The sequence below is a fragment of the Camelus ferus genome, chromosome 4, assembly GCF_009834535.1.
Source record: "Camelus ferus isolate YT-003-E chromosome 4, BCGSAC_Cfer_1.0, whole genome shotgun sequence".
NCBI lineage: Eukaryota > Metazoa > Chordata > Mammalia > Artiodactyla > Camelidae > Camelus > Camelus ferus.
The window spans coordinates 41,512,064-41,537,465 of NC_045699.1; the positions used below are offsets into that span (position 1 = coordinate 41,512,064).

General features: G+C 37.7%; 2 long non-coding RNA genes across 3 annotated transcripts in view; one reads left to right on the forward strand and one right to left on the reverse strand.

Moving 5' to 3' along the window:
• Window positions 1-25,402, reverse strand: part of LOC116663175 — a 74,186-nt gene that overhangs the window by 36,999 nt on the left and 11,785 nt on the right. For both annotated transcript variants that reach the window (XR_004319298.1, XR_004319299.1), the window contains 2 exons: window positions 24,838-25,020; window positions 14,468-14,639 (listed from right to left, as the gene is read on the reverse strand). This is a non-coding gene — a long non-coding RNA (uncharacterized LOC116663175). The remainder of the gene's footprint in view (window positions 1-14,467; window positions 14,640-24,837; window positions 25,021-25,402) is intronic.
• On the forward strand, window positions 1,971-25,078 carry LOC116663178. Its single transcript, XR_004319302.1, has 4 exons — window positions 1,971-1,980; window positions 2,515-2,518; window positions 21,278-21,292; window positions 24,944-25,078. It is a non-coding gene; the product is annotated as an uncharacterized LOC116663178 (long non-coding RNA).

Below are 25,402 nucleotides of genomic sequence, written 5' to 3' on the forward strand. Positions count from 1 at the left end.
AACTCAGTTGTTTACCTCACACCATATAAAAAATTAACTCAAAAAGGACCGAAGACATAAGTATAAGAGTTAAAAGTATACAACTCTCAGAATAAAACATAGGAGTAAATCTTTATGTCCTCAGATTTGGCAATGGATTCTTAGATATGACACCAAAAAGTGGAAGAAACAGACTAAACAAATAGATTAAAGTGGACCTCATCAAATTAAAAACTTTTATGCATCAAAAGATATTACCAAGAAAGTGAAAAAGCAACCTAAATAATTGGGTAAAATACTTGCAAATCATACATTTGATAAGGGTCTAGCGTCCTGATTCTATAAAAGCTCTTATATCTCAACAACAAAAAGACAAAAAAACCGAATTGAGAAGTGGGCAAAGGCCTTGAATACACATTTCTCCAAAGAAGATATACATGCATATAAAAACATGCTCAACATCATTAATTATTAGGGAAATGAAAATTAAATCCACAGTGAAATACCATTTAACACCCACTAAGATGGCTACAATAATAAGAAAAACCCCTCAAAATGGAAAATAACATGTGGTACCAAAATGCGGATAAATTGGAATGCTCATACATTATTTGTGGGAATGTAAAATGGTGTAGCTGCTTTGGAAAAAAGTTGAACTGTTCTTCAAAAACTTCCTTAAAAAGTTAAACATAGAATTACCATATATGCCCCATAATTCATCCCTAGGTATATATCCAAAAGAACTAAAAACAGGTATTTACACAAAAATTTATATACAAACATTCATAGATTTACTATTCACAGTAAGCAAAAGGTGGAAAAGCCCAAATGTCCATATTTGCTGCATGGCTTAAAAAAAATGTGGCATAGCCATAGAATTCACCCATAGAAAAGACATAAAGTAATGCTATATCCTGCAACATGCATGAACCTTAAAACATAAGGCTAAATGAAAGAAGCCAGATAGAAAAGGTCATATTTTATATAGTTCCATTTATATGAAATATCCCAAATAGACAAATCCACAGAAATAGAAAGCAGTTGGTGGTTGCCAAGGGCTGGAAGGAAGAGGGAATGAGGAGTGACTTCTTCATGGGGATGGGGCTTCATTTTGGGATAATAAAAATGTTTGGAACTGGGTAGAAGTGAAGATGATGATGATGATGTTTAGAGTTCATTCATATTCAGACTCCAGCTGATGCCTGTAATGAAGTTGAGGAATGTGAAGAGTACTAGTGGGGAGTTACAGTCCTGGAAAAAGAGGTTTCTGAACATATAGTCTGGGATTGGGATTCTAGAAAAAAATTATACCAGATACTACATAGAGGTAAAACCCTCAAGTGACTTCAGCCAACATAGCCAGGGAGTTGAGCAACATACGACTCCATGAGATCACTGACAATGTGGCTAACTCCACAGGCCATGTCTGGAGGGCTGGGGCTGCTGACACACTCCCTGTGGTTTGCAGACTCAGATCAGAACCTGGGCAGGTCCCAGACTGCAGGTGGGAGGCATCAGTGACTCAGCTGCTGCTACTGGGAGAGGCCAGGGAACACACCTAATTATAGGTCTAAAACTACAAAGTAGATGGGGAATGGAGGCAATTACTTAAGGAGTTTGAGAAGAACAGGCTCTCAAACCCCACTGTCTTTCCTTGCCTGCCTACTTTGGGTGATTATTTTTCTTTAGCTTGAATCTAGAGCAGTTTCCTCAAGTGTGCTCTGCTCTGCAGTGTTCACAGATGTTGTACGGAGAAGAGATTCTTTGGAAATGCTGCATTAAAGAAATGGGCTTCATTATTTCAGGACTTCAGAGAGGCTTTTTGTGCACTGACCCTTTAAGAAATGTAGCATTTGCCCAAACCTATTTGCCTGTGGTACTCTTGTTTTGTTTTCTTGTTTGCAAAAGGCCTTGCACTTCCTGCCATTTCATTGTTGTTGAAAACAGTGTGGTGTAAAGGAAAGTCCACCAGGTGTGGAATCCACGCATCCGGCAATAGGAGTCTAGACTGGAGAGCTGTCAATGCCACTGCATCACCTTGGGCAAGCCACTGTATCTCTCTGCCTTCCAGTCTGTTAAGGGAAGTCTTGGCCTGGCTGCTCTCAAAGACTCTTCCTTTTCAATAATCTGAAATTCCAAGTAGTTTGAAGTGTGGGTATGAGATTTCCCCATTTAACAAAACATCTGAAAAAATCTATAGAGATTCATCATTCTACCCAAAATTTTCAAAACTGTTTAAAAAAAATTTCATCTCCTTCTTGATTTGAGATGTCTCCTTTATTATATATTGTATTCCCTTAAAAACTTTGGTCTATTTCTGGATTTTTCTAACTTGTAACATTGTTTTGATGTACCAGTATCACTCTTTAATTATTGAGACATTTAAATTACTTGTGCATATAATTTGACTACTTAAAAATGTTAGCAACATCCAGGGAACTAATGGGAGTAGGAAATATAGTTCACTTGTATTACTTATGCCATAATTAGAATATAAAAATGTGTCTGCAATTATCCTTCCAAACTATCAGCTAGATAAGTCATTTGGGTAGCCCTCTATAGAATGCCGTAGCTGCCCAGAAAGTTACTAAACATATATATATTAATGCCAATTTCATTGCACTGTCCTCATCTCAGTCACGTTAGGGAAACTAAGTCAGTAATCTGTATTTTCATCATCCTTCTGGACTACGTAGCCAATTTTCCATTATTTGCCTGACTACTTAGAATCATGATTATGGCCTTCTTTGGCTTTTGAAATTTAGTCATGGTTCTTTTTTTCAAGCTATTTAATGACTTGGGTTTCCCCATCATCACTTTTAAATACCTATGCCCTAGCCAACTTATAAGTCTTGCTTAATGATCTTGGATAATATCATGAATTGATTACATAATTATATATGCTTATTTACAAATCGGTGTACCTATCTTTGAATTACTAGGTTGGCTTACAAAATGCAAAAACCAAATTAACTGAAGACAAGATACGGCACAGTTTATTGCAAGAGGCCAGAAGCATATTTACTCTGGCTATCCTCAGGAAAAAAAAAATCTTTATTGTATTTTGTTTTGCTGCAAATATTCCCATGTTGCATATTTTGCACAAAGCCTAATTATTGCAAGCCTTAAATGATTTTTTTAAAAACTGATATGACTTATCTCAACAGCAAGTGACAAGTAACCTTCCTTCCTTCCTTCCTAACTTCAAACAACCTTTATCATTTGTACCTGATTCCCGCCTTTTGTGTTCACTGGCCTTACAAGATTCCTTGAGTAACTGCAGAAAGTTTTGATAAACATTATGAAAGCCAATCATATTTATTGATCTTACATCTTGTGTTTTAGAAAATGTAAAAATAAGATGTATACCGCATATAAAAATATGCTTGTTTATCTCCAGATATGGAGTTTAACTTCCATCTGGGAGAGATTCAACTAGCCCTTTGTGATGTCTGCATCAAAATATACAAACTGAAAATTGGTTGTTAAGGTTGGAGGAAAATGGAGCTGAACCAAAAAAAAAAAAAAAAAAAAAGTAAAGGAACCAAATGCTTGATAAACCTGGCATGGCATTTTCAGGATTGAATGAAGTATTCACCAACTATATTAAAAAGAAGAGGAATATTTAAAATAACTCACACTCCACATCCTACGGATACAGAAACAAATCTCAGAAGTAATTAAAATAAAGGTATCAAAGGGGAGGGCAAATACCCCTGCAAACTCAGAATGGTAAAATACACACAGCCTGACCTCAGTTACCATTGAATCAAATAAGCTGTTAATTACAAAAGGATGAACACCCTCTGGAGATAACAGCAAACTCCAGGCAGTCAATAGGATGTGATAACATCCAATACAATCAAGAAACATTTGAGTTGAGCACAGGATTATACATGAGGATTGGAGGATTAGGAGACATGGCATTTCTGAGTCCAGTAAACAGAAAGCACAAGATGCCAGCTGAGGAAGGTATAGGATAGGAAAGACAGATGTCATGAATTAATCACCAGGAAAACAGGGAGATGATGGCCCAGTTCTGTTCCTGGCTGGCAGGGAATGAATGCACCAAGATGACCTCTCTTGAATCTCTAACCTTACATTATGAATTGAGCACTTGCGTGACTATAATGTTAAGAAATTCTGAAAGGCTGTAATTGTTGATTTTTGATTAAGTAGGACGGTCGTTCCTTTGTATTTGAAAAGTTATGAGGCAAACCGTGTCCTTTAAAAAACGCTGGTATTACAAACTGATGGTTGAGATTATAGCTGAAGGCATATTAAGATATTTATTTTGATGAACATATGTACCTGATGGTTATCCTATATATTAGTTACTTATTGCTGGGTAACAAATTACACCAAAGCTTAGTGGTTTAAAAACACACTTTAAAAAAAAAAAACTCAGTTTCTGTGCATCAGGAATCCAGATGTGGTTTAGCTGGGTACCTCTGGCTCAGCGGCTCTAACAAAGCACCAAGGAAGGTGTTGTTAGGGGCTCCCGTCATGTCAAGGCTCAAACTGGGAAGGATCTACTTCCAAGCTCATTCATGCGATTGTTGGCAGCTCTTAGATCCATGCCCAAGCTCAGTCATGTGGCTGTGGGCAGGTCTTAGGTCCTCACTAGCTATTGCCTGGAGATAATGGTTTCTTGCCATGCAGGCTTGTCCACAGGGCTCTTCATAACATGCCTTCCCCAGAGCAAGAGTAGATAGATAGATAGATAGATAGATAGATAGATAGATAGATAGATAGATAGATAGATAGATAGATAGATAGATACATACATACATACATACACCCAAGATGGAAGCCACAGTCTTTTTATTACCTACTCTCAGAAGTGTGCATCCCATCACCTCTGTTGCACTCTGTTCTCTAGAAGCAAGTCACTAACAGCAGCCACATTCAAAGAAAGGGAATTACCCAAGGACACAAAGACCAGGAATTGGGGATCATTGAGAGCAATCTCAAAGGTGGTCTCCTACATCTTATTAATCAAAATTTGTGGGTCAGTGGAACAGTATTGAAATACTCATAAAAACAGTTCTTTTGCAGTTCCTAACTGGTTCTCTTTTGCATTATAGTTAACTGTTTATGGACAGTAAAATAGGTATGTATGGCAAGTATGTAGAGGCAAGATTAGGAGCTTGTAGTAGAGATGTACAACCTATTCCCTTTATCCCTCCAGCAGTAACTAGTAGGTACTCTAGTTGACATCTCAACTCATACTTTTAGAATCTTATTTGACCCTTTGGCCCGCATGGGGCAATGTTAACCGCTCCTTCAGTGAGGCATCTCCCTTGGCTTCTGAGAGTACTACTTGATTCTGTTGTTTTTCCTCCTACCTCTCTGACTTTGCCTTCTGATGTTCAACATATACTCTTCCATCTCTGTTTACTTACTAAATTTTTATATTCCCTCTAATTTCCTCCTTAGCCCTTTTCCCTAGTCACTCCATTTATTTTCCTTCAGTGCTCTTACCCTTACCTATGGTTTTTAGGATACTTAGATAATGATGATCTCCAAATACCCCTATGGCATACAGGAATCTCCTCCATTCCTATGGACCCCGCGCATCCACTGACTCTTCATTTCCACTTTGCTATTTTCATCCCACAGATTTCATTCTTTACCAGCGTCAGCATCTCAGGTAAAGGCAAGACTATAAATCTGCTGGCCAGTGCACTTGTGAAATAGTCATATCAGACGTCTCCTTTTCCAAAAGCTCTTTAAGATTGTCTATCTACATCATTTTCTATGTATCTCTCAACTTTCTTCTCCTTTCCAGTCACGCTGCAACTGTCCCAATTTGGGCATCTTTCTCTTCTCACCTGGATTAAGATTGTAGGCTCCTAATTGGTTACTGCCTCCAGGGGCACAACTTCTAATTTGACTTTCTGTCACCAGAATGATATTTGAATGATGGAAAAGCAGTTTTCTGGCTCCCTGTCATGGTCATGATAAAATCCAATCTGCTCATCACTGAGTATAAGAAACCTTATGTTCTTTATTTTCTTATTTGTTTTTCTCTCCCAATCTGCCCTACAAGCACTGAATGTTCTAGTCATTCAGAACCACGTGCAGGGTCTTAAAGCTACTTTCTTACATACACAGTCCTGTGTACTTCCTCAGTCCTATACATTTTTGAGGTCCCCTTTAATTAGATAACTCCTATTCACTTTCCCAGCACAATTAAAGAATTGCTGGGTCTGAGCCATCTTGACATTGCCCTTCTCCATGCTTCTACCTCCATGCCATGCACACACATACACACACACCTTCATAGGCAGCACACAGCCGCAGGTTGACCTGCATGCACTTCTTCTGTCTTCCCATAGCATCCTGGGCCTGCGTCATTGCCATGACCACTCCGTGTACTTCTCTGTTTACTTACTTGTCTTCTCTATTACACTGTGAACATTGTGAGGGTAGGATTGTATATATTTCTGTATCCCCAACTAACTCAGAGTCTGAATAATGTATAAAAACATGTATACATGAATAAATGAATATTGAACTCTTATTTTGCCATATACAAACATTCAGTTTAATATATTTGATTTTTAAAAGAACACCCATTTTTAAGGGGACTAGAGAGTAAGATTCTTAAGAAATGTGGAGCTTGCCATCTCCTAGTTCCAGCAGGTGAGAAACAATAGTTACAGCCTTAGCAGAGAGCTCAGTTTTTCTTTAGCTGATTGCAAAACTGTGTCTGCCAAGCACACTGACCAGTTGACCTTCTGTGTCTTGCCTGTAGTTTTCTTGGGGCTTCCAGCCACTTGGCTGCTATGGTGTGATTAGTGACATTCAGAATGTTTCCTTTTCGGTGGGGCTGGAGTGTTTTCTCTGTCTGTGCCCAACTCTTCTCTGCTTTGGGGGCCAGCTGGGGAGGGAGATGAGCAGAGATAGTGAAGGTTTGCCTTTGGTGAAATAGTCACCTTTGACCGACTCTCTCTCTGGAAAAATAGATAAGAGCTATAATGCAAGACTTGCTTTAGTCAACCAAATTCAAGTCCAGAGCTTCCACTGTTGTTGTGGTTGAGGTTCCAGAATCTCACCAGAGCAGGACTGGTTATAATTCTGTTGAGTGATTCACGGGATGGTAACAATATAACCCAGAGGTTGTTTTGGCCTGTCTTAAGAGTTCAGATTCCTTCCAGATACCATCTTAGTAATTCTCCAGACATGCCCACATTGTAGAGGAAAGCATTGCACCTATGTTCACAGGTGGGTACTTGAATCTGTTTCACTGCCTGGGGGCAGGACTACACCCAGTACCTACTAGGAAAGTGAAATCTATTCAGGTTTAATTATGGGGCCCTAATGCCTTTTATCCTCTCAGGAGTGGAGTCTCTGAACAACAATTTAAGTCTGTTTATTAACATCATTAGCTAAGTATGATGAGTCCTAAATTCACCTCCATTTATGTGTGTATATGTAACCAATCTGAACATGCTGTGAATGTGTGTAACTAGTGTGAAATTTTCCTTGAGCCTGAAATGTTTTTAATCTTCTGAGTTCCCTCATAGAGTGCTGAATGTCCATCCTTCCATCCTCTCTAAATCCCCCAACACACAGACCATGTTACCCTCTCCCAGCCACTATCTTCAATGGCACTTTTATTCTCTTTGGCTAGAACTCAAAGTTCTGTCTTGAAGACTTCATAGACTAAATGTGCCAGCTCCAGAGTTAGGCAAAACTGTGAAAAAGGCAGTTTGTGACGAAAAGCCTTTCCTTCCCTGGTAGGCCACTTCTTCTCACGCCCTGCATTCCCCTCCCATCCCTACTTGTCCAGTTGTCCACAGGGTATCATTTTTCTCTCTCTGTTTTCTGATGCTTCATTCATCTTAACAGACTGTCCTTAACTCACAATGATACTACTTTTCCAGATTACATCAAGATTTTAACAAAAATTAGACATAGGATGAAAGATCAAATCTCTTATGGTCATGCTGTAAGCATCAACCAGCAGAGAAAGGAGAATTTTTTTTTTCATCTATGCCTTCTTGCCTCTCCTGTTTAGGGTACGAGCCCACATTAACAGAAATACACTCTTCCGTCAACCTTCAACTCAAAATTGACCAAGCTTCTCAAGCTCCCTGTAAAACTTTCCCTTGGGCCCCACTTCTTCACTTCCAGTATCAAAATGATCATCTCAATCAACCACACATCAGTCTAAGTTTTTCACACTGATCTATGGCTCATACTGCAAGGTACTGAGTATGGTTCAAGACTTGTGAACAACAGTGTGCAGTAAGAATATGCTTTGTGAGCCAGTGTTAACACCTGGCGTTGGTGAGATGGAGAAAAGTGTACGTTCACGTACTGTACTGTTCTCGATGGTGTGGTTTTAGATGTGAAAACTAGATCTGCTTTATCGATTTGTTTCCATCATAAAGAAAGTCCTCTGAGGATGAAGCTGATACCAGGGACTGCTGAGCAGACCCATGGAAAGAAACCAAATCTTTGATGATGTTATTGATGCTCTGATTTAAACCAACCCAACATAGGTCACCCTGTGTTCTTCCCAATTAATGAACCTCTACATCCTCTTTACATTTTTGAATAGGTTCTATTTTAATTGCTTCTCAAGTCACTCTAAGTTATAAACACAGTATGGGATATGAAACAAAGGTTGTAAAAAGGCTGATATACAGATGTGAATCTGTATATACTACTATGAATAGAAGGCAAGATAAGTTGCTGTATTTAAAAAATCAGGATGCAGAACACTGTATAATGCTGTACCATTTGTGTATAAAAGTGATTATGAACCTTTATGTATTCATATGTTGATATACATATACCTTTGTATATGTAAATAATGTTTCTTTATATTATATAAAAATAAAAATAAGATATAGTTAGCCATAGGTGTGAGAATAGGAAGTTAGAAATGGAAACATTTCTAAATAGTTGGAATTTTTTAAATGGGAATTTTTTACTTTAAAAATTGAGAATAACAGCTAATGTAAAACAAGTTTTAATTCTCCTTTCTCCACTCCAGACAGGGCTAGGAGTGGTTGTAAAACCACTAGCCTATAGGGAATTCATTGTCAAGAGGAGATAAAGATATATGAACAAATGCAATAACATGTTTATTGAAATTGCAAAGATAATGTAGAGAATGGGGGGCTTAATTCTGCCTGGAAAAGTCACAAGGACCTTCCCACAAGAAGAGATGCGTAAACAAGTTTCTAAAGTGGCAAAAGGACGTTAACAGACTGAAGGAGGCCGGGGTGGGGATTTCAGGCAGAAGTGACAGCACTTTTTGAGCATCTCAAGGGATAGAACGTAGGCCCTTGTATTTTCCAGGAACTGTGAAGAATTTGGCAATTCTGGAGAGGACAGAGGGAGGAAAGTAAGGGCAGAGCAGCGGGAAGATACAATGATCTTCCTTCTTAATTACTCACGAATTACTCCATTCTATTACACGTTAGAAATTCTAACGAGGTAAAATTACCCATTCAACTGCACTTCAAAATTCAAAACTTAAAGTTTATATGTTTTCTTCTTTTTTCCCTAATTTTCTAGCAACTAAGAAAAGAACTCGATTTTTAGCATGTCTTCTTTCAAAAAATCTTAAAATGAAAAACAAAACACAACAATGCATAAATAGCATGCTGATCTTTTTCTGTTTGGTGGTTCATCTGACCTGCTCTCTCTATCCAAATATTCTACCCATCCAACATCCCAAACCAAACAGAACCAGCCTCTTCTTAACAAGCACATTCACAATTGGATACAACTGCTCTGCTTTAAAAATTCCATAACTCCTTTCCTCAAATCTAGTATTTCAAGTCCCACTTAAACAAGAGAAAAAAATTTAACTAATATGAAATTATTTGCAACTACATAAAAGTAATTAACAATCTGGCCTTTGAAATAAACTGCAGTTTATTTATAAAATAATGCTCTTAATAGAGTCTTAATTATATACAATATTTATATTTATAAAATAATGTCTTAATGTGGTATATACATTATTTTATAAACATAAATTTGTTATTTAAATATAGAATATTTATGCATATCTATATTTATACTTTTTCTCATTAAACCAACATTCAGTCTTTCTAGAGCTAAGAATTTCAAGGAATCAAAAATCAAATAATTTAGAAGAGCAGAAAACAATTTTATCTTTCTCTTATTCAGACTATTGAGTTGGAGACTATTTCAAAGAGAATGAAAAAGTCACTTGGACATGTCAAAAATGGATTGAAAAGTTTAGACTTTCTAACAGTTAGGAGGTTATAACTATAATCCAGGGAAATGCTGATTGGGCCTTTTGTGATATGGTGGCAGTTGGATGGGGATTGCTATAAAAGACATTTTGAAAGAAGAACTATCAAGTTTAGGAGACCATTTGAAAATAGGGCATAGAAGAAAGGGAAGTCTCAAAGATAACTAAGATTTGGGAACTGGAAACTTGAGGAACTGAAGGTGCCATTAAATGATAAAGGGAAGCTGTGAGAAAGTGTCAGTTTCAGGGAAAGAAGCTAAATTCAATTCTGGAGCTACTGATTTCAAAATCTCTATAAAGTAAATAACATTACAATTTTACAGATGAGGAATTTAGGCAGGAGGCAGTAAGTAATTTGTCCAAGGTCACACAACTAGTGAGTGATAGAGCTGGAATCTGAACCAGGCAGTTTTCTTTCTTACTACCCTAGTGAAATTCTAAACCCCTTGATTGACAAGATCTGCTCTTTTTCTTTAGAAGCAAAACTATAGATAGTTAAAAAAAAAAATTGTAATTGATGTCTGGTCTTTGTCAGGTCAGAACAGTTTGAAAAGAAGCTTCTGTTTTCTTAAAGACCCATTACCTGGTTTTCTGACCCAAGTTGTCCACTTATTATAACCCAACACCTGGGATCATTGATTGGTCCAAGGATGGGCACCAAATCCAGGTTAAACCAATCACTGCATTTCCTCAGCTTTCAACTTGAAACCTGGGAGTTACTTGGAATTGCAAATGTGGGGTTGCCAAATAGCTATGTTTCTAAGTGTGAGGAGGGAGCTGTGTGAAGGCATGAAGCCAGACATAATGGCTATTGGGGAAGGGAGGGACTTAAGGCAGCATCTGAACTTGGTTTCAGTCATTCTGGAGGCCCAGCTGCACTTCCTCCTTGTTACGTGAACCAATAGTCTTTTTTCTGCTTAATATTTTCAGTCAAGTTTCTGTCAGTCCATCAAAAGAGTCATGGTTAACAGACCCACACACCACTAGGGGAACTTGAACAAGTTATTTAAAATCCCTCAATCAGCTCATTTGCAAGGAGAGAAGCAGACGTGCACTTTTCAGAATTTTTCAGAGGTTAATATGATGTAGGTCAACTATTTGCCTTTTCTTACTTAAAACTCACTTTATGACCTTGAAAAGTACTAGTCACATTCTTATTGTGCCTGTGCTACAGTGATTATTGTCCCCTTTAGAATGGTTGATACCCTAGCATGGGACACACCTCTCTCCCTGGAGCACTGTAGGTTACCCATCACAGGCACTTGGAGATCCTTCATTTACCCTTTCCCTCCTGCTGCACATCCCACAGCTTTTTATAAGTGGTAAGAGACCGGACAAATGTCTAATTGATTTCTGTATCCATAGTGCATGATGTAGTACGTAGCACCAAAGAATTCCTCAGTAACTCTTTTATAAAGATGAGAAGCAAGTTGAATTTCCCTAAAAAATGGTCAGGGGATGTGATGGTCTAATTCCCAGCATATTAAAAAGTCTCAATAGGTATTCATTAGTGCTCCAAATTCCACAACAGTGGCTTTTAGTTGCCTCTTTATTAGTTATGTTATATTGATTTTTGCAAATTTGCAGATTAATTTCAGCTTTTCTGTCTCCTTCAGTCCCTCCTTCTCCTCCTTACCCTTCCCCTCCTCCATAGATTAGGAGCACATTTTGGTTTCAGAGTGCCAGGCACTAGATATTTTGCTCTTTCTTGTGCGCAATTATTACCTCTTAGGACGATCTCTTTTATTACTCGGGTCAGCAAGGAATTGTCATTATAACACAAGATCAGAAGTAAGGCCATAAATCACACATCATGCTCTGACATTATGGACATTTAAGCTACTTGTCAGCTTTTAGTATAAACAATGGCACACAGTTACTAATTTTACTGGGGAGTTTGAATTTAAAGAATTTAAATAATAACTGTAACCTTTTCCAAGTTTAGACTTAATGACTTTGCTAGTAAAGGCAAGGAGTCTAAGCATGATGCTGTACCTTCTTTAGGTACAAAAACTGGTATTTATAGACTATGTGTATATTCATTGCTCACCTATAATGATGAATACAAAGTAATTAGCAAGACACAGATTTCAACATTGGTTTCACCCACTTCAGCAAATGCTGCCAAGATCTTCATGGCTAATTTAGCATCTTGCTTATATGAGATAGGTGGGTGATATTTTCATTATAGATAAGAAATAGAATTCTAAGAAATTCATTACCTTTAATGCCTATTATGGACAGTTGCCAGGCATCATTGCATTTCACACCAATCAAGGATTAGAAGAGAATCACTTAAATGAGCAGAGTTTTAAGTGAACTGGAATCTAAAAACAGCTGCAAATTTTTTTTTTACTTTTTGAATGGGGAGCACTTCTTTTCTGGAAGTCTTCACACTGTATGTTATTCTCTTTTTGAATGGAAATATTTGCTGCCAAATACCTACTTAGGATGTGAAAAGCCAGATTTAACTTTTCTTTAGTACAGCCTGGTAGTGAAGCTTTTGCTTTAGAGGAGAGTTGGCTTATTCGTTGTAATAATGGTTATCATCATAGAAAGATTTTTTTTAAACATTCAGATCCTATTGGACAATATGTTATGCAAAAAAATCTCTCTTTTCAGAGAACTCATACCTCTTTTATCAGTAAGTGTATATCACAAAGAAAATGCCCTAAGGCACCCACACATACATCATACAATCATCAGCAAAATGTCCATCCTACATTTCCTTTATGTTGCCCAGTTCAAAAAATCAAAAAAAAAAAAAAAAAAAAATCTGTGGAGTCACTTGTACATTCTTGTATCACTCCTCTAAACATAAACAAGGTAATTAATCCCCCATTTCGCAGATGTGAACATCCTGGTAGTTAAGGGACCTGCCCAGGGCCACAGAAGTGAGGAAGGTCAGTCATCTTTCTACTATGCCATGTATCACCTTATTTTTATGCATTTGAATAGGTTTGGCCACAGGCAAAGTTGAAAAATTGGTGAAGATTTTGATTGATTCTGCTTCCTGTGCTGGGCTTTTCTTGATCATTACACTATTCACCTTCTTGAAGCTCTTTTGACTGTCTTTCATGACACACTTCCTCCTACCTCCTAGTCGTTCCTTATTCCCCTTTGCAGGTACCCTTCCTCTGCCCACCCACACCTAACATGCCTGTGTTCCTCAGAGATCTGCCTTCAACCCTTCTCTTGCCACACTGTACTTGACATTCCTGCAGAGTGTCTTCCATTCCTGTAGGTTCTGCTGCCACCTGTGTATGGATCCCACCCAACTGTGATACTCCCAGTTCAGACTTCTCTCTTACTCTGCCTCGGTAACCTGCTGTTACTTAGCATCATCCCCAAACTGAACTCATTATATTTCCTTTTCTACATGCTCCTCCTCCTGTTTCCCAGTCTCGCTCAACCATCTACCCAGTGGTCCAAGCCAAGAGCCTCCGCTGAGCCTTCTTCCTTTCCCACCCTCTCTATAGAAATGACCTCCATATTGAGAGATTTTGTTTAAGAACAAAGAACTCTTCTGCCCATTTTCCTTTCAGTTCTCGTTACCATTGCCTATATTTTGTCCTCCCATCTTGCTGTAGAACCTCATACTCTCGCCGCCTAAATAGTTCCTTGTTTCTCTACTTAACCTATTACTTGAGGCATTCTGTTCTACTCCCACCAGAGAAACTTCCCTCTAACCATATCCAGGAAAATTAGGAGGATCTTATTCAAATTGTCTTCCTCTTTTTCAAGCTATCAGTCACACCTGTACCTTACCTGTGTTTCAAGTCAACTTGCAAAACGTGTCTGGTTTGATATCAGCCGCCTCCCACAACCTCATCAAGGTAGGAGGACCCGGCAAGAGCAGGCGAACAGCCAAGTGCTCAAGCAGCAGTAGCTACTTCAGCCCCCTGGGTCTTGGCAGCTGCAGCACTGACTCAGCCATGTTCCCCAGGTGAAATGGTTACAACATTTTTTAAAGAATTTGTTTGAGATGCATGTTATCTGGTCTTTAGTACAATCCAAAAAGAGGACAATAAGCAGAAGTAAGTACTACAGCTAAATCAATGGTAGCACAAAAACGTCTCCAGGTGAAGTAATAAATGAAAAGTCTTGGCTCTTTATGGTAGTGTGAACGCCTACGATACCACCTTGCGCTCCATTCCCCACACATGCCCTTGGGTGTGGGGTGGGGGTGGGCTGAGGAATTCTGTAGCAAAGCAGCAAAGTAAGGGACACACAGAGCCTTACCTTTTCCTTCTGCCTTTGGTTTCTCTAAATGGAATCATCTTGTTTCTTAACGTAGACTTGGTTTATAAACTCATGGGAATTTGAATTCATGTAATTTAATTTTCAGTTTTTGAGTTGCAGGAGTCTGAGCTCAAAGTTTCTATCAATAGCACACACTCTTGAATTGTTAGCCCTGGAAGAAATTTTACAGAGACTTATTCAACTCATTATTGAGAAAAACGAGGCTCCAAGCAGGGAAACGATGGGTCTGTGCTTCCGTAATTAGTGGATAGGTAACCAACACTTAAATAATACTTGTGTTGGCCTTACTCTGCTTGAGTCAATGTCCTTTCCAAATTCTCATATAAATTTGGTTTACTAAAAAGAAATTGGTTTGCATAGAAAGCACCTTGATGCACTGGATAAGAAAGGACATTAGAGTCAGACCAACTCAATCCAAATGCTAGCAGTCTGATTTTAGCTCAGTCAGATTAGTTCAATTCAAAGTTCAAATTTGCCACATGGTAGACGGATATAAAATTAACTATCTTACTTGACCTGTTATGAGGGTTAAATAAAATGTCTGTAAAATGTTAACATTGTATATAAAATTTTTTAAATGTTTTATTCAAGAAAGAAAAAATAACCAATAATATATTAGTAAATTCACCAGCTGTGTCTGAACTCAGAGAAAATACACACACAGCCCTTGGCTTTAAGGAGTATTCAGAAAAGTGAAGAGGTAAGCACATCATTTAATCGTCTCTTCCTTTAGATTTTCATTGGTATAAAATGGAAATTAAGGGACTACCCCAAAAGATTAGACCCAAAGATTAGACCCAATCCAGAATGATTTATCCATGTAACCACAGTTTAAAACATGAGTTTAAGGTCTTTTAACTAATAAAATACATACATTCTAAGCTATAATTATGCCATAAATAATAAGATTAGCGAAGTTATGTGAAGTGATTGCCCAGTGATACAGAGAGAACTATGTCCATTAGGGAAAAGACATGCTGGAGGCAGAGTGAGATACAGCGGACTGTGGACTGAAGTTTGCAGGAAAAGAGGGACCTGATTTAATAGCAAAAGGGCATTTATGTGTGGGAGAAATTATTGTGTAGATTAAGGTTAAGCAATTTGTTTCCTTGACAGTGGATGAAATAGTCTCAGTTTAAATGCACCAAAAAACTATTGTGTAACCGGAGGTTTGTCTTCTCTCTTCCCTTATCTTCCCAATCAGCACACTCAACAATTACACCCTTTGCTCCAAGGCACTCCCACCCTTAAGATTTCACCCATAAATCAGGGAGTAACTTTAAATATGTGCTTTACCACCTTCTGTTGCAATAGGACATACCAACAGGACATAATCTCCACATGGGGTTTTTGTGGGAGCTGTAATCAAATCCAATTTAAATATGTACTTTCCCCCAATCTGCCTTTCAGCAGAAGATTCAGCTAAGAAACTCATTTTTTGCCAAGTTGCCAAGGGAAGAAACTAGTAATAGCAAACATAGAATGGTGCCTCTGGGTTGTAGATAAGGACTGTGATTAGAAAACTCTGTGTGTGTGTGAGTGCATATGTGTGTACTTTACATAAAAATTCAGATATGAGAAATTTTTTTTTTCTTAGCTTGGCCACTAACAAACAGACTTTAAGGACTTGAGAACAGCTAATTTTTTTATTGTGTTATTTCTCACTTTGGAGCTAGAGGGATGTGAAAAATGATCTAGTTTACTGGTTTTCCAACCACATTCTGGAGAGCCTCTAACTTTTGAGAAACAGTGAGTGGACGGACCCTCACACACACATATTTGATTTGTGCTGTAGGTTGACTTGCTAATAAGAAGGATGCATCAGAAAAGCACTAGTGATGTCAAAAATATAGTCATTTTTAAATTAAATGTGATTTAAGCAAGCACTGGTGAGGTGGTGGGGGTGTAGCTCAGTGTTAGAGTGTGCGCTTAGCATCCTCAAGGTTCTAGGTTCAATCCCCAGTAGGAAGGACGGACGGACGGACGGACGGACAGACAGACTACCTTTAGTTTCCAGGCAATCATGATGAAAAATTCCATTGTGAGGGCCACTTATTTCCAGTCAATAAAAATAGTAATCAACATGCTGCCTGTCCCATGACACTCAGCTCCAGTCCCCCCTTAGTTAGGCCCCCGGTATTCTCACCTGCACACCTGTCTGGGCCCTGTGGTTCCCAGAACGTCTTTCGTAGATTCCAGCATCAGGATGTCCCTCTGAACCACTGACATATATTTTTCTCATAATCACAAATTTTTAACTGAAAGCATAGTGACCACGAGTGATTTTTTTGGAGCAGGTGTTACAAACCTCATGTCCCCAATGGGATTGGCAAGGATTTGGGTGATGATGGGGTACCTCGTGGGGACAGTCACTGGTGACTTTCCATATTACCTACACCAGTGTCTATTCACAATCCCATTGTGTGCTAGTGTGACAACTTAGGGTAGCTCTTGTCCTCACTGATGAACAAGTTTCTTTTGAACAGGGATACATTCATAAAGCATCTAAGCATACACCAGTTACATATACATGAACCAAGAACTGCTTGCTTGACAGTTATTAATACTTAGTTTAGTTAAAAGGTCCTACTCCACTAAAAATTCCAAACTATTAATACTAATTCTGTCTTTGTACAGATAGGGAAACTAAAGCCCCAGAGAAGCTGAAGCAAATTTCTCATACAGCTTTTTAAAACATTTTTTTGTTGTTGAAGTATAGTTGGTTTACAATGTTGTGCTAGTGTCAGGTATATAGCAAAGTGATTCAGTTATATATATACATATTCTTTTTCAGATTGTTTTCCATTATAGGTTCTTAGAAAATACTGAATATAGTTTCCTTTGCTAAACAGTAGGTTCTTGTTGTTTATCCATTTTATATATAGTAATGTGTATCTGTCAATCCCGATCTCATTTATCCCTTCCCCTGACCCCCTTTGCTCTTTGGTAACCATAGTTTGTTTTCTGTGTCTGTGAGTGTGCTTCTGTTTCATTTGTATCATTTTTTTAGATAACACATTTAAGTGATATCATATGATATTTGTCTTTATCTGACTGACTTCACTTAGTATAATAATCTCTAGTCCATCCATGTTGCTGCAAATGGCATTATTTCATTCTTTTAATGGCATTTAAAAGCTGTGTGTAGTTGTTAAAATGACCATACTAGACACAGCTTTTAAATGGAGCTAGGGCTAAGGCTGCAGGTGTTTGACTAGGCACTCAGAGTTACCCGCCCCACACTCTTCTGAACAGTCACCGACTCCCAGGATGTCAGGGTGATGAGGATCCTCGAGTCCACTGAGCCCATCAGTTTTCTAAAGCACAGATCAATGATAGAAGAATGCTTGAATCTCTGCTTCTGACACTACCTAGCTCTGTGGGTATAGCTGCTTTAGACTTCAGTCTTCCCAGAAAATCAGTTCACAGTAGGTAATTGTCTGGGGACAGTGAATATTAGCTGCCCAACATCCGTTGTTTTGGGTAATAGTCTCCCATTACCCCTTAAAGAACCTCCTTTTTTCAATCTGAGTCACTTGGTGTGAGTAGGACTAATCCCTCCCACTGAGGGTCAACCAGTTAGCATCACATCACAGTGGCCGGTCAGGACGGTGTCCTGACCTAGTCTCCACCCACGAAATCCAGGTTGGGGTTCTGCTCTCTCTTCATGAGGTTAGTTTCGCTGGGAGGAAAGGGGCCTGTAGCTGCTGAGGATTTATGTAAAGAAAATCTATCTGAGAGTGAAGTCACATAAAAGATTAATGCCAACATCAGAGGCCCCAGATCGAGTATCATTAGTCAAGAAATTCCCTCCTTTCATTTATGCTAGTTCAGGTTAGGTTAGGTCCATTTAGAACTTGAAAAATCCCAAGACAAAATCTTCGGGTCATTTAAAGTGTTCAAATTGCACAGCTTTGTGAAGAAAGTAACAGTGATAACAAGTGGATTCAGAAATATAGAGGAAATTATGAAAATTTTCTTTGAATAGTATTTTTAAGAGGTCTTTGAACACTTGTTTTTATTCCTTGCAGATACTAACAAGCTTTAGTGCTTTGGAAATAAATCCTTACTTTTTGAGAGACTTTTAAATCAGCTCTATATTCTTTTGCCCTGAATCATTAGAGGAAGAAAAAGAGTGAAGGAAGGGGAAAGGGCATTGAACCATATTTTTAGCAGCTTTATAAATGTATGTATTAGATTTACTCAATTAATAGTTGTCTTTAACAGGTTGGACAGTTTTATCATGAACTAGAGGTTTCATTCATTTACAATATCATGTCCTCATTAAATATTCTTTAAGAGGATTTCAGTTGAGTAGGAATATTTAAAATGAGGCACGATAAATCTTTTCTCTTTAATGAATTTATTCCTTTTCCAGGAATTAATTAAAATCAGTTGTAGATGAGAGACGTGCATTAAATGAGTGAGACAGTGTCCAGACAGAGGTTAAAGAGTACCTGCCATTAAATGAAGTATATTCTTTTTAATTGAAGTATAGTCAGTTTACAATGTTGCATTAATTTCTGGTATACAGCACAGTGATTCATTTATACATATATATTCCTTTCATATTCTTTTTCATTGTAGGTTATTGCAAGGTTATATATAGTTCCGTGTGCTATACAGTAGGACCTTGTTTATCTATTTTATATATAGTGGTTAGTTAGTAGTTATGTATAGTAGTTAGTATCTGCAAATCCCGAACTCCCAGTTTATCCCTCCACTCTCCCAAATGAAGTGCATTCTGAAGGCAACTTGTTAACAAAATTTTCCAACTTACATGAACCAACAAAAAGATTAATTCGTTAATCAAAGAAATTACACTCCTCTGAGATTACTATTTCCTTTCCTTCCTCTCTCCTGCCCTCCCTCCTCTCCTTCCTTCCTTTCTTTCTTTCTTTCCTTTCTTTTCTTTTCTTCCTAAATGAAGGAAATTGGCTTCATTCCTGTTCCAAAACAAACTTACGCTATTGTTGAGAACCTGGATACTCTGGGATACAAAATTGCCATAAATTAGCTTACTTAAATCCAGCATCTTCATTCTTAGAAAGGTATAATAAAGAAAAAGAATATGAAATAGAATATATATACGTATAACTGAATCACTATGCTGTACACTAGAAACTAACACAACATTATAAATCAACTAAAATTAAAAATTAAAAATATATAGAAAGGCATAGTAAAGATGGTGTAGAAAAAAAGAAGACTCAAGAATGGTGAGAGAACTGAACTTTCAAACTAGAGGAAACATCCTTTCAAATTTAATTCACAAACTGGGAACGGAAATGTCACTGCTTCACTCAGAGGGTTAATCACTTTCTAATTTGAACTGGCAAATTTTATAATGACACTGTGAAATTAGCATCATTTTATTGTGTTAATTATCTGCAGGACACTACATCATTACTTCTAATAAATGTAAATGAGATTGTGTCTCCTAGGACAATACACAGACAAGGTGAATTTTTATTGGCTATTTACGGGATTCCGGCAGAGTCTCCCTTTTTCTCTTCTCTTATAAAATAGTTTCAGTGTTGGCTTACCATGCCAATTTCCCTCTGTTTTATTTAATATATTTTGAAGGTCATTAAAGTTCTCCTTAGCTCATTGGAACTCATTTTAACTCAAAGCAATGGTGGTTATTAAAAAACCATTCCCAGTAGCAACCCAATCAACCAAGACTGAGAACCACAGTCCTGCTATAAGAATAATAAAAAATGGAGCCTCTTCTTTTAAAGACACTTAAAAACATGTTGCCCATTAACCCACTTCATTCAACTGTGTACCTACAGATAAAATTTTGCAGTAGAATGAACTAGCATAATATTGAGGTCATTGATATAAAGGAAATAAGGTTGTATTTTTTTCTAAATTATTCCATAAACATAAAAATTAACAAATATACAATGCTGTGCCAATCAGAGTTGACAAATACTGTTGGAGACCTCCCCTGAGTAAGTCACCACTTAAGACTGCCAAGGGTGTGAAGAAAATGAGGCAGTTCTCTGCCTGAAAAAGTAACAAAGTAAGGGAAAGAGGAAAAGCAAATACAGAAATAATAAGAATAAAAGGCAAAGGATGTTGGTCACATCCTAAGTATAGTTATCAGAGAAGAAGGATGTCATTTAAGATGAGCCCTGAACAGAAAAGTTAGATTTTGATTGCCCAAGATAGGGAGAAGGCAAAGTGATAATTATCTTAACCATAATAATAGCTACTAAGTAAACAACTACCATATGCCAACACATTCTGTACTTTAACACTCATTATCTTAAGAGCCTTGCAATGTAAATATGATTCCTGTTTTATAGAGATGAAATTGGAAACAAAGATATTATATAATATACTCCAGGTCACACAGATGAAGGAAGAGTCAAAATTCTAACTCATTTCTGTTTAGTGTAAAATGCTGTACTGTTTCCAATATAGGATGCTACATCTACAAGCAAAATTTATCATTGGGTGTTTCCATAATGGGTAACCCAGAACAAATCAGAAGCATACCTACCTACCTCTCTCCTCCCCCCAATAATCCTCATCAATTTCTCATGTTTCCAGATAGAGAAGTAGCTCCCTATGGACTTAAGGTAAAGCTCAGATCAGATAATTAATGTGAGCATGTAGCATTCATTAAGTCATAGTTACTGTTGCTCCTTATTATTATTCTTGTAATTGTAAATAGAGTCAGTGTTTCTGTCTCACAGAATTTGTTTCCTTTCTCATTTCAGTTAGTTGCCTACCTTTTGATCATTTTCTCTTTTTCTGTCATTTTGTTCATAGGGTGAGAATCAAAAATAAACAGTAGATCTGAACTAGGCTGTTATATGCTGGTTAACTTTTGCAAACTTAAATGAGAGAAGAAATTTCAAACTAACAACTGAAATTTACCTTTAATATTATTAAACAAGCCAGAAGTACGTAGCCAGTGCCCACAGTGTTCACTGCCATTCCAGATGACTGGCTCTGCAGAGAAAACAGAACATAGCCCCTGCCACCAAGGAAATAACTAGTTGGTGAGATAAGACATGCATGCAAACAGAAACTGGATTATAATTAATGGCTTAATTATAAAACATAAACTATGACTATTATAGGACAGAAGAGGGTAGACTGCAAGGGAGAGGCCCTTAATGGGAATGGGACTTGAATTACACCTTGTATGATGAAAACAAGACTGGATAAATGGCACGGAGTCCCATGTGGATTTTGTTTGTCCAAGCTTCATTGCCACGGTAATCTAACTATCTCTGTTGTGAAATTATGAGAATAAATGACTTCTTACTTCAGAATTGAGCTATACTAATAGTTTGAGGAAGGAGTTTTGACTCCAGATAAATGTCACTGGGATCACTGCAGAGATAGATAGAAGGGCTGTTTTTACTAAGACCCAACAATTCTGTAGCTAGCAAAGTTGCTTTTTATATCTGAAAGCGACATGTAATGGAAATATTAGTGTTCAACTGGGTCTAGTAGCCCAAGGTACACAAATCCCCTTTCATTAAAACTAAGAAATGGGTAGGAGGAAACAAAAGCATAAAATGCTCCACTCATATTTAGAGAGATGTAATTTGCTTCCTCCTTTATTTCATTTGTTCATTCATTGATTGGAACAAGGACATGGGAAAACCGAGTTATCTATTAAAGCATCATTTAAAAAGACAACTAGTTGTAGGATATAAAATAAAATGACTCTTATCCAATTTAGCAGATAAAAGTAACTTTGTCAATTAAACAGTTGAATTGACAATTATAAAAAAGATTAAAGGTCTCTATTTAAGGACAGACTCTTAGATTGAGTCAAAATATCCAACTACATATAATCTATAAGAGACATGCATAAAACAAAGTCATTCAGAAATGTTACAACGATGGCTGGGCAAATATAAACAAAAGGGAAGTATGCATGATGGCATTTAAAGCAAAAAAGAACCCAAAGCAAAAGACATTGATGAGTAGAATCATTAAGTTGATAAAAAGTAAAATCCACAATGAAGATATCAGTGTCATTGATTTCTACATGGCTAACTACATATAATCACAATATATGAAACAACTGTTTTTAAATATTTTAAAACGTTGACAGTTCAGCTAAGCAGATGACTACTTGCCTCAATAACTGTAAGAATAATGTTATTACATCATTCTAATAAAATATTTTTAAATAAAAAATCAGGTCACATGAAATCTAAAAAACGAAAACAAAAACAAAAGAACTTACTTACAAAACACAAAAAAACAAACATGGTTACCAGAGGGGGAAGGGTGTGGGAAGGGATAAACTGGGAGTTTGAGATTTGCAGATACTAACTACTATATAGAAAATAGATAAATAGCAAGGCCCTACTGTATAGCACAGGGCACTATATTCAATATCTTGTAGTAACTTACAGTGAAGAACAATATGAAGAGGAATATATATATAAAACTGAAACCTTATGCTGTATGCCAGAAATTGACACATCATTGTAAACTGACTATACTTCAATTTTTAAAAAATGAGGTTACAAAGAATTTATTCAATGTATGGCAGAGACTGATTAATGATTCCTGACACTCATTTTCTTTCTCCCTAGGCACACAGATTAACACTGTTTCCTAGCTTCCCTCCTACCTACCATGGGGACAGATAGATTGATTTCTAGCCAGTGGACTGTCAATGGAAGTCATCCATGCCACTTCTAGGCCTGACCCTTAAACCCTTCCACATGCAATCACTCAGCTTTCTTCTTTATGTGAACATAGACACCTAGAAACTCTGTTACGAAGATTGCAGAGCCATAAGATGGAAGGAGGCTGGGTCCCACGTCTTGCTGATCACACTCAGTTTAGATATTATGCAAATGAGACCTAAATTTCTATGGTGTTTAAGCCATTATACCCTTTATAGCTGGGTTTTACAGCAGGTTGCATCAGCTTAACTAATATAGGTGATAACCATAATTTATTTGTGTGTGTGAGTGAGAGAGAATATTAGTATATGGTTGTCTGTATTTTCATACATATAATACTTTATCACAGTTACTGGCTTCCATGACTATATGGGCATATTTTTAATTTCATGCAAATGAAAGTTGTGTTTATCTTTGGGTGCCACGATAAAATATGAATTCTGTTTACATGTTTACTCTTATTTTCCAGACTTTTCTATAAGAAAGTTGTATTACTTTTATTATCAGAAAATATTAAGCTTATTAAATGTTTAGACGAGAAAAAGCAGCCTCCTCCCTCAAAGGTCTCATAAGTGCAGGCAGTCTTCTTGCCCGTTGAGTCAACGTACATGTCTGAAGAGCTTTTGAGAGCTGACTGATCACATGAAAGACTAGTCATTCTTTCATTTACTCATCATCTATTGAGTACCAACTATCTGTCCAGTGCTAGGCCAGGCACTGGAGATACAGTGATGCAGGAGAAATGCTTTTACCTTTACAGAGAAGGCAGAGTTTCTATACTCTCTGTTCACAGCCTATTATAAGAGAGGGTTCTATAAGCAGATAATAGTACTGTGTGATAAGCACAGCAGTGCAGGCTAAAGAGAGCGCGGACCAGAGAATAATTAACTCTGTTTTAGTAGTCAGGGGGTTCTCATGAGAGGAGACAGTTAAGTTGGATTTTGAAGAATACACGTGTTTGCCAAGTGGGTAAGCAGGGAGAGCATTCTAGAAGAGATACTAAGACATCAAAAAGTGTGGCATCTTTGCAGACACCATGTAAGTAGCTCATAATGGCATAAATGCAGCTCCAGGCAGGGAGGACCTAGGGGAATCTGAGGCAGGAGGTGGAAAGAGTGGGGACAGATCATGACTGCTTCACAAGGCCAGACTATTGTTTCTGTCGGATTTGAAGTAGAAGGAAACTGCAATCAGATAGGTGTGGTGGAAAGATGTCTTTGTCAGAGTGAGGATTGTCTAGAGAAGGGGAAGCCGGAGGTGGGGCTAATGCAAGGTGGGTCACAGCTTTGGTCCCATCCCTGCAAGAGCTGGACAAGTGGAGGGGAGGAGTCGTCCCTGCAAGCATTTCTCAAAGCAGCCATCGCAGCACAAGCACTATATGGCTCTGCCTGACTTGATGGTACTGTGTCAACAGCCCTGTGCCTTGGGCAGCCAGCCAGACTCAATTAGCACACGGCACATACCGACAGTTATTCCTTTCTCCATTACTACCCACATAGAAAACACCTAACTGCTCAGATAATCGTTCCTGCAAAGTCAGGATGACCCATAAGTGATTAAAGCTGACCTTGAGCTCCTTTTCCTGCAACTAAAATTTGAGCATTTTAAAGATATGTCTGGCACATGGCACATATTTTACAAAATTTTAACACATTTTTGAGGGCAATTAAACCTTACCTTGTTCGCAGCTGTGCACGTTGAGCACCCAGTCTTCTCCCCACCCACTGAGGCCAATGCAGGAAAGACTTGCCATCTTGCTTCTCTCCCTCTCACCATTCAAAAGATTGTGGGGCAGGGACCTTATTAAACTTGGAAGCTTTTGCACAGCAAAGGAAGCCATAAACAAAACAAGAAGACAACCTATGGAATGGGAGAAAATATTTGCAAATGATGCAACTGTCAAGAGCATAATTTCCAGAATATACAGCTCATATAGCTTAATGACAAAAAAACAACCCAATCCAAAAATGAGCAGAAGACCTAAACAAGCAATTTCCAATGAAGACATACACAGGGCCAATAGGCACATGAAAAAATGCTCAATATCACTAATTATCAGAGACATGCAAATCAAAACTACAATGAGGTATCACCTCACACCAGTCAGAATGGCCATCATTCAAAAGTCCATGAACAATAAATGCTGGAGAGGGTGTAGAGAAAAGGGAACCCTCCTTCACTGTTGGTGAGAATAGTTTGGTACAGCCATTATGGAAAAGAGATTAGAAATTCCACAAAAAAC